Below are 16,903 nucleotides of genomic sequence, written 5' to 3'. Positions count from 1 at the left end.
TTTAAGGACACACACTTTATGATGTAATCACTGACATACTGTATCCATGCTGTCATGTCTTCTGCTCATCCTAGTCTATATCAGTCTACAACACACATTCCTTATTGACTGTGTGCACCAGATATTGAGTAACACACACTCATGCCTGTAGAGCTGCAGAAAAAAATGACAATTTTCACAAAGGAATATAGAATAATCCTAATGGAGAACCATGTGCCTCAGTTTTTCTTACAACACAGCATTAGTATTAAACCACAAAGATAATGACCATCTACGTCATTTTGGGAAATAGGTTTTTATAGGTGCTGTTTCACTTGATCATTCATATGCTGTGTTTTTTATTGTTGCTGATTATATTTATTTTTATCATTAAACTCAATGGATCTCTTTTTTTCAAATGTATCTGGGCCACTCCTGAGTGCATTTCCCTACTGATCCAAAAGAGGGAATAGCATTTCCCATTGTAGATGATTGTTAGGGACCATGTGGTTCTTCTGAGAGAGCAGCAGATGCTCTAACCTTGAGTCATCACCTCAGCTCCTGTAGGTAGCTTTTGTCCTTCCAGGGCATGTGGTGTACTAGGTGGACACGATCACCTTCAATTAAGGAGAGAGATCTCAGAGGGAGATGTGTATGTACAGGTGGTTGAGCGGTGCCTGCTCAATGTGGTAGCCTGCTAGGCATCCGTACTGGGCTCTGGTGCCTCCACTGCTCATTGTGCATTCAGAATCATCCTCCAGCATCACTCAGTTTCAATTCCAAACAGATCTTTCACTTACTATCGATGATTATATACATTAAGCACATCTGATGAAATACAGAAGAGACTAGCCTCCTTCTACAGGCCAACTTGGCATAATGAATTCTTTTGATAGAAAGCAAGATAATTATCTTAATCCATGCAGTTTAGGGAGGACCTCAAGAGCATCCATAGTGAATGCAGACTGCAGCTGTGAACACATGTTTCTTTTGCAGAGCAGGTCTGTGCAAGCCCAGAGCTTAGGTGGGACAGTTCATGTTTCACCTTTTACATGGAAATCTGTGATTGTATTGAGAAAGTATATGTTCCACGTGACTCATTTCCAATTTATGGAATTAAACTGACTTACTGTGAGTGGAGGTGACTCAGAGAGATAAAGTGAAGAAGAATAATCCAGTATGTCTGCACACAGATGCTGCCTCATTAGGGCTTTTCAATGCTCAGCAGCTAGAGAAGCAAGGGAGAGGCATTGGTGACCGTCAAGCTTAGGTCCTCTAGTCATTATAAGCTGAGCATGACACAAAAAGGGTCATAGTTATCACACTAGAATCTAGTAACTAGATTTAACCAACCTGCCATATTAATGCTGTGTTTGGTGGTATTTTTTGCTCTCTTAGGACCTGGAAGAGGCTTGGGGTTTTCTAATCCTACTCATAATTTATTATCCTTCCCAACACTATGTGCTTTATTCTGTTAATGCTAACAGCGGCATCCAATACCTAGGATATTTTCTACTGACATGTGTGACATGAGACAAAACAGTCCCTGTCATCCCTCACCTGAATAAACTTCCTTAGAGGACAGTGTAGTTGGAGGGTCCTTCTTTCCTCTCCAAGATCGAGAAACATTTCCAGTCTTCAGACAAGTGTGTCAGCCATTGTCCAGTGACTGTCTTCAGATGTCCACATTGTCAGCTGAGTGAGGGCAGGGCAGTGGTTTGGGGCAGGGCAGGAGTTTGGGGCAGGGCACAGCAGGGCATTGGGGCAGGGAATTGGAGCAGGGCAGGGCATTGGGGCGGGGCAGGGCGGGGCAGGGCGGGGCAGGGCAGGGTAGGGCAGGGGATTGGGGCAGAGTCCATGAGATGTCAGTAGGCAACAGGCCAGCTGGGGCTAGTGTGGGTACAGGGCTTCTAGTGTGGGTGTGAGAGGAGGAAATTAGGAATGGTCAGATTCTGATGCAGCATATAGGCGGGAACGAGCTTAGACCATCTCAGTGCCATATAGGGACATTGTAGACACTGATGGGCAGTGTGGGGATGGTAGGGTCCCATATACTGCTCTCTGCAGGTTTCAGGAGAGCATACAGTGGCTCTGTCAGACTTATGACCATCAGGCAGGCACTGGGTGCAAGTGAAAATTATGGGACAAGCCCTATGTGCAGCCTGGTTTTGGGACATTCCCAGGTGCCCCATGGACTGCAAATTAAAGGCAAAGAACACAGGGAAGCCAGCAATTCCCATGCACAGGACATAAATACCTGTAGATCTTTCTAGAATTTCCATAGATTATCTGTCACTAGTCCTCATTATAGAAGGCACCAACATTCTGCCCTCTACATCAACTTGGTGAGACAGCTATTCTAACTCCAGCAGGAAGGCCTCAGGGAAGACAGTAAGAACTCGCAGGTGACCCCTTTACTATTGAAACAGGGTCTTCCTATGGAGCCCAGAGTGGCTGTAGGATACTAATGCTCCTGCCTCACAGTGACTAGAATTCCAATCCACCCTCAAGAGCAGTTGATTCATCACTAGATCAGACTAAGGACATGTGAGGCCCCAGGGTGCTAGGATTACCAGGGTCCTAGTAAGTTTCTCCAGCCTAAATTACAACCTGAGTCGGTGCTGCTATTTGGAACACCGCCTGATGCCCAGTGACATCACACCTTTGAACTCTTTGTCAAGCATAAGCTGTTACGGGAATGAAGTACCCACACAATAAAAACTGGTCTGGATAGTCCTAGGTCAAGAATCCCCTGTTGAAAATGCCTTGGACCGCAAAATTTTAAATTCTATATCCTTCTGGCTTTTAGAAGATTTATAAATACAAAAAAAGAAAGATGGGCATAGTAATTTAAGACAGTGATCCCAGTCATGGGAAACTGAGTCTGGGTGATGGAAGACTGTAAGTTCCAGGGCAACCTGTGTTTCAAAAAAAAAAAAAAGGCATGGTGAAGATTCCACTCAAGTAGAAAACAAAAGGGTTTCACATGGGCCCTGCCATCCACTGGTCAGCACTCTCATCACCACAGCCACAGGCAGACACTGGGGAACATTTCCCACTGTCTCTCTTTGGGATGCAATCCACCCCATGATTCTATGTGAGGAAACCCCCAAAGGTTGCATCATGTGAGGGACCTAGAAAGTTCCAGGATTGGGAGAATTTAGGAGTTTATAATTAGGGTTGATCTACAGCTGTGGCAAAGCCTTTTCCCAGCACATGGCAGCCCTAGGTTTGTCCCCAACAGTAAAAATGAAATCCCCCAAAATAATTCAAACAAAATGTCCTGAAACCTGCGCCCTGACCAGTCTCCTCAAAAGTGCGCAGGAACCTGGGTCCACATTTAGGACCCAGCACGGCCTCTGTGACCCGTGAGAAGGGATCTAATATGGGAATTAGTACAGTATGACTTATCCTTGTGGATACCTTTGGTGACAATAACCACCGGACCCCTGAAAACCCATCTACCTGGGGGGCTCAGCACTCATGTCACCCAAAAAGCCCAGATGGCAGCATGGGCAGGTGGTGAAGAAAGTTTGTCTCTCGTGAGCATCAGTTGCTGCTCCTGACCTGACTCTATCCTCAGGAGACCATGTCACCCCAGAAAGTGTGAGTGTCAACGGCTCTTCCCAGGCCAATCCTGGGATACTGCTTAAGTTCCACAATGCACAGCAGTGCTCACTCTAGAGCTAAATGTTCTACAGCTGAAAGGGGTGGGTGCTCTGCTGGCCACACCCCTCCCCTGCAGTATTTAGTGCACTCAGAGTGGTGCTTCAGGTGTGAGGGACTTCTTCAGGCTACTCCCATTGAGAATGGCAGATTCATCAGAACGGGGCACAGGGTGAGTTCAGAGCACAGCTGGGAGGAATTTAGGGATGCCAAGCCATGACTAAGACCAGATCCTGGGCTGACAGGCAGTTGAGCTGGAGAACTGGCATCCAAAGAGTGACTGCCTGAATTCCTCTTAGACCAAAAGCCCTGGATCTGAGCTACTTTAGTGCGTGCTCCTAAGTGGGGTCCCAGACACAGCTCAGAATCGGGGCTGTGCATGGACTTTGGTGCTGGCAGCAGGTGGCTTAGCCATAAAGTGCCGAGCTTTCCCATCTGTGCCCACTCAAACTCCTCTGTTTCATTTTAGGTGTGTTTGGTATAGTTTTGAGACAGGGTATCTTGTAGCAGCCCAACTTGCTTTGAGCAACAATGTAACATAAAAATAACCTTGAGTTCAAGATCCACCAACCCCTCTGTCCCAAGTCCTGGAATTAAGACCTCCAGCTGTGACCATTTTACTGCAGCATAGGATCCATCTGTATTAGAGTGAGCTTTGGAAATACTGGAGCTCCGACTGTTCCTTAGAATTCAGGTTTCCTTAATTCTTAGCAGGAGTTTTGTGATGATGCTGATGAGAGAGTCAGGAGTTACACTGGGAGAGGTAACTGTCCTGGCAGCCCTGAGTGCTCAGTGAAAGTCAAGACAGAAGCCTGCTGATTAGCACCTGAGTGAAAGTGGGAGGATTCAGAGTTCAAGAACAGACTCAGTTACATACCTAAGACCATATTGCAACATTTTTGTTTCACTTTTGGCTTGTTTTCTTTGAGACAAGGTGTTAATTTATAGCCCTGGCTGTCCTGGAACTCACAATGCCTCTACCTCCAAACGGACGGAATTAAAGGCATGTGCCAACATGCACTGCCACTAATTAATTTTTAATTAAACATGCTGGCACAATCCAGTAATCCCAGTGCTTAAGAGGCCGAGGCAGGCAGATATCTGGCTTCCTGACAAGTCTGATCTACAGAGAGCATGTCAGAATAGCCAGGGCCAAACAGAGAAACCCTGTCTCAAAAAATAAACAACAAAATGAATTTGTTTTAAAGAAGAGAGGAACTATTTAACAGAATTAGAGGCAGAGAACCAAAAGGTAATGGGCAGTGCAGAGTCTAGCTTCTGAGATGAAACTGGACACCATGGGGTTAGGGTGGGGATTCTCATCTTGGACTGGGAGACAGAGGGTGACTTCAGGCATGGAAGGCTCAGTCAGTCATTAGTCAGGATTCTCAATCAAGAGGGTGTTGTAAGATCCAAAATGTGTGAGCAGTTTTCTGCATGAGACTAGAAGAACCCGCCTACCTATACAAAACAGCCAATGAAGAGTAATCACAAGCATATGTCTGGAGGTCCACAAGAGGTTAACGTCCACCTTAGTGTGGATTATTCAGAGCACAGCTGGAGAGGAGTAGAAGAGCTGATGGTGGCTGAGGCAGGAGAGGAGTTCGGGTGTGAATTTGAGCCAGTAAAGGAGCTTGTAGGTCGGGCAGAGCAATGAGAGGTCTAACAGCATAGCTGTTGAGATCCTTCAGATTAATTTGTCTTAAGAGCCTCATGCCATAGCCAAGGACAGGAGTAGATCTGACTATTGGGTGGCTGGGCTCACATAGCCCAACAGGTTTGGCCTTGCATCTGTGAGATTCCAAGTCTCTCCCTTTAGACACAGCCATGGAGAAGGTGTAGCAGTGAAGGTGCAGATGGCTTTGCAATGCTTGGCTTATGGTGTTGAGTACTTCATGCTCCACAGAGCTAGGAAATGTCCTAGAAGCCAGGGAGGCTGAGCATGAGGAAGACAGGTCTCTGGGAGAGAGAAATGATAACCAAAGTCACTAAGAACTTCCTGAATCACAGTGTCTGTTAACCATATATTTTATTTACTTATTTTTATGGGCCCGAGTGTTTCACCTAATAAATGCTTGTGCACCATGTGGTATGTGTGGTGCCCGTGAAGTCCAGACTGATTCCCTAGAATTGCAATTACAGGTTAATAGCAGCCACCATGTGGACACTGGGAACTGAACCTTGGTCTTCTGCTCTTAGCCACTAAACCAACCATCTCTTCAGCACCACCCCCCAATTGTATAGTCATTAAGATTTAACCATTTGGCGCAAGGCCCTGGGTTCGATCCCCAGCTCCGAAAAAAAGAACCAAAAAAAAAAAAAAAAAAGATTTAACCATTTGGCCTTCAGTATTTGAATTAATACAGATGTGACAAGAGTTATAGTTAACATGGTGGTTCAGGTATAGACAGGCAGGCATCTCATTGTATACAAAATATGAATCCTTCCTTCCTTCCTTTCTTTCTTTCACTTCTTTCTTCCTTCCTTTCTTTCTTTCTTTCTTTCTTTCTTTCTTTCTTCCTTCCTTCCTTTCTTTCTTTCACTCCTTTCTTTCTTTCACTCCTTTCTTTCTTTCACTCCTTTCTTTCTTTCTTTCACTCCTTTCTTTCTTTCTTTCTTTCTTTCTTTCTTTCTTTCTTTCTTTCTTTCTCTTTTTGTTTTACTCTTGGAGACAGTGTTGTTTTTTGTGTAGCTGACCTGGAATTAGTTCTGTAGAGGAAGCTGGCCTAGAATTCAGAAATCTGTCTGCCTCTGCCTCCCAAGTGTTAGGATCAAAGGCCTGTGCCACCACCACCACACATCCTTCTGTTTAAAGGAAAAATGTAGTCTTACAGGGCAGCATGAGTTTAGCCCCGGTATAGACACTTTCCTAGGCCTCAGGAGCTGTAGAGTTCATGAAGGATTTGCTGCCTTCCCCTTTAGCTTGGCTAACTATGAGAGCTGCACACCCATGGGTGTTTGCTTCACGAGAGTCTGGAGGATGAGGGTCACAGGCTGAGGTAACTGTGTAGAGCAGAGGATGCTTGGTGATAGTCAAGTGGGTAAAATGCTGAAATGCTGAGAAGAGGCCTATGGTAGGCGCCTCCTACACCTGAGACTTCCAACCCCATAAAGCAGGGGGTAGAGAGTGAGGATGCACAGTGCACACATGTCAGGAAAAGGCCATGTTCATGAAGCCTCCGTGAGTGGTGGACAGGCTCTAGGGCACCATGAGGGACATCAGGAGCTTCTGCATTTTGTAGAATTACAGGGTTCAATGTTTCACATGCCCATGATTTGCCCCCTGCTGCAGGGAGAAGCCAACACCAGAAGCCTCCAGCTCCCAACCCTGCTTTTGCCATGTAGCTTTATCCAGAAAGAGGTTGGAAGTCCCTGGACCTGGAGTCTCAGGTGGTTGTGAGCCACCTGACCCTGGTGCTGGAGACTGAACCCAAGTCTTCTGCAAGAGCAGCAAAGACCTGTGCGCTGCCTGGCCCAGCTAGGGCTGTGAAATGGGATTTATTTTCATGCTGAACAAGCCCAGCAACAGTTTAGGTCCCTAGAAGACACATAAACCTGGATGCAGTAGTGTCTGTCATCCCGCCCTTCCTACTGGGAAATAGGAGCCTAAAGTGGACAGTCTCTAGGATTAGGGGGAAGGGCTAGCCTAGCAATCACAGCCATGGATGAGAGGTAGGTGAGGACCTTTGCTCAGGTTGTCCCTGACCTTTACACAGGCACACACACACACACCTGTACTCACAGAAACGCCATACAGACATACATGAAAAAGGAAATAAAAACAAACAACATTGAAAATACAATATACTGGGGCTGGAGGGATGGCTCAGTGGTTAATACCACTGACTGCTCTTCCAGAGGATCTGAGTTCAATCCCCAGCAACCACGCATTGTGTCTCTTAACCATTTCTACTCTCATATACTACCCTCTACTGTTGTGTCTGAAAACAGGGACACCGTACTCAGATGGACAAAATAAATAGTTTTTTAAAATCCTTTTCTTAAAAAAAAAAACTCTTCTGTGACACATGATCATTGTGTGATTCCAAATGTCGCTAAGTCAGTAAAGTCCTATTGCTACATGGTCCACCAGTTGTGTCAGCCATGGTAGTAGAATGGCACAGTTGAAAAGTTGCTGGTCACAGTGACCAGGCAGCCTAGAAAGCTCACCATGTGCAGAGAAGGCTGTGCTGTGTCCTAGTCCTCTACCCCACACTGCCCCTCATCCCTACGAACAGAGCAAAAAGAACAGATGAGGAATGTTCCAGGATTCTTTACTCTTTGATTGCCTTACTAACCTAGTCCTGTGCTACATGTAACCTTGTCACATCCTCTGTCCCATCCCTAAGCCCTCATACCTGTCAGATAAGACAGGGATCTTGCTTTGGGGGGAAGCTCTGGTCCCTCTTTGTCCTAACAGGCTCTGAGCCATCGCTGAAAGAGAGTCCTCTGAGGATTGAGGGACGTCCATAGCCAGTTCTCTGACTTCCAGGAAGGTTTGAGGAAGGTGGTCCTCTTCCTGTGGTTCCTCTAGTAGGAACAGCCCACACTTGGGCCCAGCTCCCACTGTCAGAAAAAGGCAGGTGGCTCTGGTCTTTGCACAGCTCTCCAGCTGAATGAACAGTGCATCTCTCCTCTCTCTCTTGCAGGAAGTCTCCAGTCTCTGATGCAGGTGCTGTTCCCAAGACAAAGGAAAGGAAAGTGCTAAGTGAGGGTTCCCGGGATCCTTTAAAACATTGTATGCATTGTCTTCATTAATTTTTCTGTTTAATTTTTTATTCCATGTGTATTGATCTCATTGTAGGGGTGTGCATTCCAAAGCATGAGTGTTGAAGGTGGAGGAAAAGCCATGGGAGTCACTTTATCCTACCGTGCGGGGTCCCAGGCTCTGAACTGGGTCATTGAGCTTCTTTACAAAGAGCTTTCATGCTGAATTTCTTGCTGGCTCTGATTTCAGGGAGAGCATCTCATAGAGCCCAGACTGGCCAGTAAACTACTGATCATCCTACCTCAAGCATTGCCATCTACTTCATGAAAGGTTGAGTTATTGACATGAGGAACTGGGGATGGGCAGAGGTGCATGACTGAGGCTATCTCTGCTCAGTGGCATGCCTTTGGGGACAGATAGTTTTCATCACTGAGGTGTCATTTGAGTGCAGTGCTCCTCTGGAGAGATGGAGTTTCTTTGGCCAGGGCATCAGGCTCTCAAGACAGGACTTGAAGGTGGAGGTCTGGAGGCCAGGCCTGCATTCCTCTTCAGAAGCTGCAGTCCCCACTCTGGACAGTGCTATAGCACAGGGTCACATATCCAGTTCCACCCTGAGACCTGCTGAGTCACATGCAGTTTGTGCTGAGAAGCAAACTGGGGTCTCCTGCAAGGGCAGTGAGTGCCTCTCAACCACTTCCTCATGCTTTCCTTAATTGTACACTCAAAGTGGGGCGGGCATGACACATGTGGGGGTCAAACACAAATCAAGGGAGCTTTTTCTCTTTTTGTATCAGAGAGGGCCTGAGGATCAAACTCAAGCCCTCAGGAATGACAGTGATGCCTGGACCTGGTGAGTTCAGGGTGGGGATGAGGGTTTAGTCCTAGGGATGGAGCCCAGGACATCACATACGCTAGGCAAGTGCCTAATCACTGTGCTACATCCCCAGCAGATGTTGGTTGCAAGAGAACTTGGGCCCTCACCATGCCAAAGGAGCACTCTATCACTTAGTGACCCCAGCCTGGTAGTCTTGTTTGTAACCTCTGCTGTGTTTGCATGCTGCCTGAGCTTATTAATATAGCCACATCCTCAGGGTGACAAAAACTTCATGGAGACTCCCACTGTCAGATACCTGAAGACAGGTTTCAAAGAGAACAGGTAACCAGTGCAGAAGTCTCACAGTGTTATGGAATATAAGTCCTAGATGACAGAATGCTCAGAACACTGGCGTCCCCACTGTTGGAAGTAACCAGGACCACAGATCCCAGTCTTTCATCACACCTGAAGACCCCTAGCTGGCATGGTGGCACATACTTGTCATCCCAGCACTTGGGAGGCTTAGTCAGGAGAATCTCCTGAGAACAGGAGTAGGAGGACAGCCTGGCCAACCCATCAGGTGTTACCTGCAGGTCTAGTTCCAGACATAATCCTAGCATGCAGTCATCCCCAGCCATGCATGGAAAGCATCATGGCACACCAGGAAGCCAGTGAGGCCCATGTTGCTTGACTGGGCAGCTACTTGTTAGCCATAAGGACTAGGGCTCAGAGTGCCCAGAGGCTGTGAGACTGAGGGTTTCAAGGACCCAGCAGCAGGCCAGATGGTCTCAGCCTGGACTGGATACTGAAGAAGGAAAGAGCCCTGAGTCCTGGGCCAAAGCTGTTAGTAGCCCCATGACCTGGGCTGCTGGTGGCTGCTGGGGTCAGGAGCAGTGTCTTGGTGGGTCCTGCTGTGGTGAGAGAGAGCAGCAGAACTTCTGGAGGACAGAGAGGGAGCAAAATAGAATGGGAAGCCAGTGTAGAGATCTCAGAGTGTTTGTGTGAAGCAGAGCTAGGAAGTGGGTTGCAGGGGCAGGGGAGCAGCAGGCTGTGCCTGTAGAGATGAGTCAGCCCAAGGGGGAGTTGTCAGAGCCCAGCAGGGGAGGGGCTCCTGTCCCTCCAGGACAGTCTCCATCAGAGACTGAAGGGCTGGGCCTGAGAGGCAAGGGGAATTAGGGATGAGGGAGAGACTGGAGAGATGTGGGAAAAGAATGCACCTAGGAGTGAAGCAGGGCACCCAATGTGGGATGGCTGAGGCTTGACAGAGTTGGATGTTGCTGATCCTACATTAGGCCAAGCCAGAGGGCCCAAGCTCCAGCAGCCAGAAAGGAAGCCAAAGTGTCTGAGGAGGCCTGCATCAGATTGAGACTCATGAGGGTCCCACCAATGGCCAAGGCAGGATTTGTTGAAAGCAAGGTTGTGGGTATAATTGTCCTCACCTCGGAAGGGAATAGGTGGCCATGGCTCTCACAGGTACTGAGGGTGCAGGGACAGGAGACCTATGGACTGACCTTACTGCCACAGGGCGGCTGAAGGCTCTTGTTGCCTTCAGTTAGTTGTTGCATTAACCTGGTAGCTTCATTTCTTGAGAAGCTTGGGTGGATGAGGTGTAGCAGATCAAGGTCCAGCTGAGAGGAGGAATCCAGAGTGTTCCATGGTTGGCAAACAGGTTCTGAGATCTGGCCTGTGCACTCAGGCCAGTGTAGCTGTTTGTCTTAGCTGCAGGCTCAAGAGGTTTGAACTGACCCAGGATCAAATACCACATGTGCCCTGTGTTTTCCAAGCTTTGTCATGGTTGCAAGCGCTGGGCGAACTCACATGGACTTTTCCATCATTCCCTGAGCTCTAGGTGACTCGGATGGATCATGGAGATATCTCTAAGCCTATGCCAGCACAGCAGTGACATTTTGGCAGTGTCCTCTAGGGTTCCAGGACTGGATCTTTTTTCTCTCTCTCTGCTGATACAAGTAATAAGACATCCTATAAAACAAGGCCAAGCCTTCCTAGAGTTGAAGCCCAGAACACACAAGACTCCCCCAGGGATGGGCCCATCCAAGAAGGTGTGGGATGTTTTGTGGCTTAGGTTGTTTCACGGTGAGTGAGAAGTGTCTAAGACGCACACATGTAGCTGCTTGGGAGCTGGGGAGGCCATGGGACCCCCTAGATCTGATTCTGCAGATGACTGTGAACATCCATGTGCTGGGATCTGAACTCTGGTCCTCAATCACTGAGCCATCCCACTGGCCCCTGGCTTTCCCTTCCTAGAATGTTTCTGTATTTCCTCCTACTTGATGCCTTGATGCTGGCTCCTAGCCCAATGGCCTATATACAAGATGAATTCTATAAATGTCTTATAAACACTAAGTATCCTGTGAAGGGTACTAGTGCCCTGTTCATAACAGGAAGGCTGAGGAATCCAGTCTGCAACAAAGAGAAGGCCGGGTGCTTTTCCTGTCATTCAGCATGAAGGGCCAGTCATGTTTTCATTGTAGCGTCCTGGTTATGCTATGGGTCTTCCTGGTGCAGCAGTCCTGTTCTGTGACAAATGATGTGTCTCCTGCAGGAGGAAGAGTGGTCGAGTTACAGTACCTGCAATATGACAAGAAAACGAAAAAGGTGATGAAGTCCTTGACTCCCAGAGCCACAAGAAGTGGGTTAGGTGGAGGGCAAGTAGGGAGACAGCTGAATCCTGAAGGACACTGTTGGGACCTTTGCCAGGTGCCTCTGTGACATCCAGACTTGGACACAGGGATGAGTCTGGGTATCTAACATCAGCATATATCAGTCTCCATGGTCTACGGCCCCTGCACCTCCTCACTGCTCCTCTGGCTTTGGAGACCTCAATTTTGCCAAGCCTTTTCTTCAGGACCATCCCCTGGATCATCCAGGTGGCTCCTAAGAGACAAGCACTGACAGCAGACATTTGGTATGGATCACAGGCGAAATTGTCATGGGGCTTTCTGCCATCCTACCCAGAATGCTGTGAAAGGCTCCACTTTAGTGGTGTTCACTTCTGGAATGCCCTGTGTGATAGTTTCAGCTGTGAATAACAAGGATAGCAGTTTCTACTGCTGCCCACACAGGCCTCCAGCACCCTGAAAGCTGCAGTGCTCACCTAGTAGGGAAGCACATTCAGGACAGGGAGAGCCCTGAGGAGCTCAGTCAGCTTCCTGGTCATCCCTGCAGTGACACCTCACCACTGCAGTGTGTGGTCATCCCGGCGGTGACGCCTCACCACTGCAGTGTGTGGTCATCCCCGCAGTGACGCCTCACCCCTGCAGTGTGTGGTCATCCCCTGAGTAACACCTCACCCCTGCACTGTGTGGTCATCCCTGCGGTGACATCTCACCCCTGCAGTGTGTGGTCATCCCTGCAGTGACACCTCACCCCTGCAGTGTGTGGTCATCTCCGCAGTGACACCTCACCCCTGCAGTGTGTGGTCATCCCCGCAGTGACGCCTCACCCCTGCAGTGTGTGGTCATCCCTGCAGTGATGCCTCACCCCTGCAGTGCAGACCTTTGGGCCTGTGGCCTTCAGGTTCCGGATTATCTGTTAAACTCAGTTCATAATCAGAATGTTTTGTGTTCAGCCACTGCCTGGACTGTACTCCAAGAAGAGTTCAAGGGTTTGTGTGGCAACATCTAGCGACCAAGCCTTAGCAAAAGGATTCTCACATCATCCTGCAGGCAGATTCCCTTAGTCATCCCTAGTCCATTTAAGCTGCTGCTGAAGATGCCTTGAAGGCATAGCCACAGCCACCCCGTGTGTTCGGAGGTGATGTTTTCATTCAGGAACCTGATGCTGAGTCTTCTCCTAACCCAGCAGGCGGTCCCTGCATCAGGCTGGAGTTTTGAGTTTCTGTGTTGTCCTGATAACACGTGCTGTTTCCTCCTGGGTCAGAATAGATCTCAGAAGGTCTGGGCCAGTCTCACTGGTTGAGGATTCTTGCAAGGCCTCATCTCCAATTCCTGAGGGAAGGTGTAGGTTAGGAGAATGCCTGGATTTGAAATTCAGTGTTTTCAGATTTCAGGATTGGATGAGGGGTACTCAGCATGTGCATGTGTCCATGTCTCTGTATACATGCACTTGCAGGCCAGGGATGGACACCAGCAACCTTCCTCAGTCACCCTATGCCTCTCACACAAAGGAGCTCTCACACAGAAGCTGTGGCTCACAGATGAGGCTGGTCAGGCTTAGAGTCCCAGAGATTCTTCTGCTGTGCTTCAAAACTTTGAATGTGTGTGTGTGTGTGTGTGTGTGTGTGTGTGAGAGAGAGAGAGAGAGAGAGAGAGAGAGAGAGAGAGAGAGATTCTACCAGCATGTACAACCACGCATGACATATGGATGCCAGAGGGAAATATCCGGTGTCTTCCTTTTCGAACAGGGTCCTAATCAACTATCAGGTATCTATATCTTAATATCTAGCAGGGGTCCCAGCGTGAGCATAGCCAGGGCATACACATGCTTGGCTGTCAGGCAGGCAAGAGGCAGAGATCTTGTTCTATTTTTCATGGTTAATGCTCTTAGTGCCCTTGAGGGACTGGCTGACACCTGCCTGGAGACGGCTGGATCTGATGCTGGTAAAAAGATCTCAGACACCACTGCCAAACTGAGAGCTGCCATTTCAGAAAGTGAAGAGGTCAGAGGGAGAACTGAACTACTTCATCCTGTTAGTGTTGACTGTAAGCTAAGGCATAAAGCATCCACAAGAGTTGATACCGACATAGACAAGGCCCAGAATTCTGACCTGATGCTTGATACTTCATCATTAGTTCCTGAATGTTCGTCAGTAGACATTGAATCATCTAAAACAACCTCAGAAACTCAGGGACCTACACAGCTCACTCACAAAGGCAATGATGAGACTTTGGAGACTGGCTGCACAGTGACTACCAGATTGTCTGTCCGCATCACAGCCCAGGCTCCCCCATCTTAAGTTAATGAACATCTCCCCCAGCATTCAAGTCAAGCGGAAGAGGTTTCCAGCAGCGTCGACAGTCTATTTATCACTAAATTGCAAAAGATCACAACTGCAGACCAGACTGAACCCTCAGAAGAAAACACCAGCACTGAGAACTTTCCAGAAGTGCAGAGTGAGACTCCTAAGAAGCCTCATTACATGACAGTGCTAGAAATGCGAGCTAGAAACCCAGTGCCCCCTCCTCATAAGTTTAAGACCAATGTGTTACCCACACAACAGAGTGACTCAACAAGTCATTGTCAGAGGGCTCAGTCTCCTGCTTCCTCAGAAGAGCAGAGACGCAGGGCTAGGCAGCATCTTGATGATGTCACAGCAGCTCGCCTTCTTCTGCTCCACCCCCTGCCTGCACAGTGGCTCTCCATAGAAGAGTCGCTGGCTCTGCAGAAAGAGCAGAAGCAGAATTATGAGAAGATGCGGGCAAAGCTCGCAGCACAGAAACTAGCTGAGAGACTGAATATTACAATGCAGAGCTACAATCCAGAAGGGGAGTCTTCAGGGAGATACCGAGAAGTGAGGGATGAAGATGATGCCCAGTCCTCGGACGAATGCTGAAAATGAGCGCTGGGAGATCCCGGGAGTTGACTGTTGAGCTTAAATTGTCTCATCTAACTTCCTAACAAGTACCAAGACAGTGTCAGACCTTGTTGAGGGACAGCAGTTGAAGTTACACAAAGGTAGCTACAAAATAAGAACCCAGTTTGTCTTTCAGAAGATGATCTTCACATGCTTGAACAGTTCAATATTTGAACATTGTGTTTGGCCGTATTGTGTCACAGTTTTGCAGTATATTGTGCATTGGTCTGATATTTTAGTGTGAGTAGAACACACGTTTTCTTTAAGATATCTGCTTTTTCCTTCTTCGTATTCTTATCAGATAGCACTGCTTACACCCCTTCTGGTGAAATACTTTGTTATTCCAGGCACCTAAAGTGAATTAGGAAGGCCTGGTCCCCTCACTCAAGAAATGAGGGGAGCAGTCTAAAGAATGGTACGCATGCTTGCATGGACACGTTCCTGAGACGCTGGATATGAAATGCCGCACACAACACTCGGGAACCACCACCACTGTGTCTGCTGCTCTGTCCTCTCTTGGGGCGACTGCTGTCACCTGTGATGAGGTTAAGGAGCACTTGGAAGAAGTGCTAGGTGGGGAGGGTCTTCTGAGCTGGTGTGGGGAGCTGCTCCTGGCTGCCCTAGGCTTGAACTCATTGCCATCTGGGATGATAGGTCCCTGTACAGGACACTCGTGCTTGGTAAGGAAACCGGTGTTTTTCTAAGAGTTACAGTTGAATTGTCAGTTAATTGCTTTTTTTCCTTGTTAAACCCACAGAGGTGTTTACAGGCTGCAGAAACCTCAGTCCTGTATGTGCACATTTGTGCTGTTTCAAATGATTATATGATCATTTCCAGCAAAGTTAACAATGTTATCAAAAAGCCTTTTTCTATTATGTGGAATTTGTAAAGGAGAAATAAAATACCAATCAGAGCAAAAATAAAAACCATTTTGTCAATGATATCATATTGTACATATTACTGGTATAGAATACCATCCACAAGGACAAGCATTTGTTGAAAGAGTTCACCATACCCTGAAATGACAAATTATAAAATTAAAAAGGAAAAGAGATGACCTTACACAGCCTGAATGGAGTTGGCATACCAGTCCCAGAGTAATATTGGCATAAGCATCATTTTTATTAATATTCTTAATCTTAAATTTCATAATTATAAGCTTCATGTAGGACCAATAAAATTAAAGGTCCATATGAGGGCTGCAGACATGACTCCATGGTTAAGAGCACTGACTTCTCTTCCAGAGGTCCTGAGTTCAAATCCCAGCAACCACATGGTGGCTCACAACCATCTGTAATGAGACCTGATGCCCTCTTCTGGTGTGTCTGCAGACAGCTACAGTGTACTTATATATAAATAAATAAATCTTTAAACAGATAAAAAGTCAGTATGAACCTTTGTTGTCTAAAATGGCTTGAGTCAGGGCTGACAACCAGACAGCCCTTCCAGCACCTGCCTATGAGCTCACAGATTTAAGCTTTATAAACTGACATAGAAAAATGTCCAGGGTCGTAGCCTGACAAATTCTCAGCTACGTCTCTGATGATCAGTCTTAGGGTGGGCATTCAAAAAACCATCCCTCTCTAAGTGAGGTCAGAGTTTGTGTGGTTTATGGGGCAACTCCTGGACCCCATAAGGCTGGATATTTCAGCTGCTCTTCAGTACATGCGGGAATCCTGAAGAAGTAGGCAAATTAATATAGCAAACTTCCTTCTTCCATGTCCTTGATATGAGCTGCCAGCAGAAGGTGTGGTCCAAACAACAACCAACGGATTGGGTAAAGATCTTTACCAATCCTACAACAGATAGAGGGCTTATATCCAAAATATACAAAGAACTCAAGAAGTTAGACTGCAGGGAGACAAATAAACCTATTTAAAAAATGTGGCTCAGAGCTAAACAAAGAATTCACAGCTGAGGAATGCCGAATGGCTGAGAAACACCAAAAGAAATGCTCAACATCTTTAGTCACAAGGGAAATGCAAATCAAAACAACCCTTAGATTTCACCTTACACCAGTCAGAATGGCTAAGATCAAAAACTCAGGTGACAGCAAATGTTGGAGAGGATGTAGAGAAAGAGGAACACTCCTCCATTGTTGGTGGGATTGCAGACTGGTACAACCATTCTGGAAATCAGTCTGGAGATTCCTCAGAAAATTGGATATTGAACTACCTGAGGA

At 47.3% G+C, this 16,903-nt stretch overlaps 1 protein-coding gene and 1 pseudogene across 6 annotated transcripts in view; one reads left to right on the top strand and one right to left on the bottom strand.

Annotated features, from left to right (window-relative positions):
• The window catches only part of LOC147998971 (uncharacterized), a 142,681-nt gene extending 128,241 nt beyond the window's left edge, over window positions 1-14,440 (bottom strand). For all 5 annotated transcript variants that reach the window (XM_087596024.1, XM_087596025.1, XM_087596020.1 and 2 more), the window contains exon 1: window positions 14,379-14,440. The gene's annotated coding sequence lies outside the window, so the exon portion shown is untranslated. The remainder of the gene's footprint in view (window positions 1-14,378) is intronic.
• On the top strand, window positions 13,879-15,630 carry LOC147998970 (DNA-directed RNA polymerase II subunit GRINL1A pseudogene; annotated as a pseudogene). The gene has a single exon (XR_015643789.1). The product of XR_015643789.1 is annotated as a DNA-directed RNA polymerase II subunit GRINL1A pseudogene (transcript).
• Window positions 15,631-16,903: the final 1,273 nt, after the last annotated feature.

This window comes from Rattus norvegicus, chromosome 19 (assembly GCF_021556685.1).
Source record: "Rattus norvegicus strain SHRSP/BbbUtx chromosome 19, alternate assembly SHRSP_T2T, whole genome shotgun sequence".
NCBI lineage: Eukaryota > Metazoa > Chordata > Mammalia > Rodentia > Muridae > Rattus > Rattus norvegicus.
This window is presented reverse-complemented; position numbering and strand designations above follow the sequence as displayed.